The sequence below is a fragment of the Monodelphis domestica genome, chromosome 4, assembly GCF_027887165.1.
Source record: "Monodelphis domestica isolate mMonDom1 chromosome 4, mMonDom1.pri, whole genome shotgun sequence".
Taxonomy (NCBI): Eukaryota; Metazoa; Chordata; class Mammalia; order Didelphimorphia; family Didelphidae; genus Monodelphis; species Monodelphis domestica.
The window spans coordinates 61,142,696-61,145,437 of NC_077230.1; the positions used below are offsets into that span (position 1 = coordinate 61,142,696).

The window sequence follows — 2,742 nt, forward strand, 5'->3', positions numbered from 1 at the left end:
TACTCTCCAAAACCTTACCTTCTCATCTAGAGCCTCTCATCTTCCCCCTGGCACTAGCCAGGAGGGAGAAATCCTACACCTTCTTCCTTCTTCTTAATTTCTTTCCACTATATAAATTAAATCACCATAAATTTCCAGCTGACTTGGTTATATATATATATATTTTTATATTTGGGATATCCATGGTGACCAAATAATTAACACAGATTAGGTCACAACACTAAAATTATCCTTTACAGTATAGATAGTTAGTCAAATGGTTTTGTGAATTTAGATAAGATCAGGGAGCTAATGAGAAAGGTTCAAGAAGATCAGAAGAGCTTTCTTTTGAGAGGAATATAGGAAATGAATAGAAATAGAGCTTTTTAGAGTCAGGGACATATTGGATCTTAACTATCAGTTCCCTAACCTTAATAAGCAAAATAAACTTGGGTTTTCATATAGTCTAATGGGGTTTGTGCTTCACTGGCCTTGGGAAGGTCCCTAGCTGGGTGTTTCCTCACCAGTTCATCTGGGTCCTTCTCTATCTACATATCTCCTTTTGGAGGTACATTTCTTTTTCACAAGTGAAGTGCCAATGTGAAATCTCTGGCACATCCTTCTTAGCTGAGCAAGGCCTTTATATCCAAGTATAAACTTTATAGGCATATGGCCACTCATTCAGCCCAGCAGTCTCACCAGTGCATGTATGGTGAAAATGTTCCATTGGAAAGATCATTTGCGGAATCACCTGTAGACCCATGATCCCTGTAAAGGGGCCTGTCACTGCCCAGAGTGAGGCATGAACCATTAACACCAAGCTGGGCTATCAATACCATCTGGCTATGTTTGATGCCACTAAAGGTGACCTCAGTTGCAAAGTATGTTTCCAAACCATTGAGAATACTAAGGTCCTGCTGGAGCACTCATGGAGACAATCAGGTGGGGCCAAAAAAAGAAGCATCCTTGTGACTTTCTGATTGATGTTACTACACCAGGAAGGATGTGAGGAGACACCTGGTGATTTACACAGGGCTCAAAGATTTCTTTTGCCAGTACTGTGTCCAGAGGTTTGGGCATATAGACCAACTAACTTGGTACATGAAAAAGAGTCACTTACAAGAATTACTGAAAATTAAGGCAGAACCAGTAGACATGTTGGGACTCCTCAGTTGTAGCTCCTCAGTCGCTGTGAAAGAAGAGCTGAGACCAATTCTATGCATGGCATCCAGGGACATGATAGGAGATGAGAACTTCCCAGGTATGTTACCAGACATGAAGGGTCCCTTCAACTTTGGGCTCTTACATTTATTACTTATGGGCATGCATGTCACCCACCTCCCAGTGTCATCTCGAAATCTGGAGACCTCGAGTTTGGCACTGATTTATGAGATTTAGCCCCAAGGGAGGTCTTAAAGTCCCAGTTTAAGACTGAAGAATAGACCTTAAAATACTTGATAATCCCAGCTTAGGCAGAGCTGGATCTAATCAAATGTCAAGTACTCTTTTAGTCTTAGAAGTTTCCCCCATCTTAGGTCACCCCCTGATAACCCAACCTCTGGCTAAGGTTTCTTTCCTATGCCTGCTTGCATCCTGTCAGTGTAGTTAGGACCTCTCATTTCCTTGTAGCTATTGTAAAGCTAATCAATCATACTTTCTTGTCCTTAGTACTTTTTTTTCTGACAACTCAAGTAATTCTGTGTTTTTCTCAAGTTAACACCAGCCATGCCAAGTTCAGGGATGCCTCATTCTCTGTTTCACAATTCCTAGCCAATAGGAATGAGTTATCCTCTGGAATCTTCCTCATCCACTTCCTCTCCACCACAACTTCTCCCCAAATAAAAGCTTGGATCTACCTCATATTTGCCAGATAAACTCCCCAAAGTAGAGGTGGAAAGCTTTCTACCAGAGCTTCCTGGAAGTCAGTCTCTCCCATCCAGTGAGCCCCAGTCATCCTCACCTCAGTCAGCTCTTTTGGATGAATCTCTGCTTTCCAAGAGCCCTGCCAACCTCTCTGTGGTGCTTTGTGCTGCTACCAGGGACTTTTCTCACCTCCTGGGCTTCCTCCCTGTGAATGTCCCTCTATGAAACCCACTTGGGACTATAGGAGGATTGATCATGGGCTACTCACAGACAGAAACCCAACCACTGCTTATCACTTTGCAGTCTCAACCTCAAGATGCTCCAGGACCTGGGGTCCTCTCAACTTTGGGTCCTTACATCTTTTCACCTCTGGATTGAGCACCACTACTCTGCCACATTGCCATTAGGCAGTAGGCTGAAAGGAGGCACAAGGCTTGGCCCTCAGGTCATAAAATCTAACCCTTATTTCTTCTTTCTATTTCCTATAAACATTGCAGAGCTTTCAAAGCTGGGATCAAGATAAAAGGATTCCTGTATCTGTATGGAGCACTTGGGTTTGACTTCACATAACAGCCTAGAGGTTGTTTGAACCCTAAACTTATGCAAAGATATACAACAGGACTTCAGGTATTTTTTTTGGTTTGTTTTCAGTCTGAATCAGGAGCCACACTTAGAATTCTCCCTCCCTAAGGCTTGATTCATTCGTCTCTCTGGAGAGAGACTCCTTGAAGAAGCAGGAACAGTGAGGTTTCATCTCAGATTATCTCACTAAAACCAGCTATAGAGAACCACCTTCCAGTTTTCCAGTTTGTGAAGATTGGATTTGACTAATCTCCTGATTGTAACAATGAAGGTACTTAGCTCTTCCTTGATAGTGAAGATAAAATTGTAAGTCCCACT

The 2,742-nt window shown here is 42.5% G+C and overlaps 1 pseudogene; it reads left to right on the top strand.

Moving 5' to 3' along the window:
- The first annotated feature begins 618 nt into the window (after positions 1-618).
- On the top strand, positions 619-2,249 carry LOC100618934 (zinc finger protein PLAGL2-like; annotated as a pseudogene).
- The last annotated feature ends 493 nt before the right edge of the window (positions 2,250-2,742 follow it).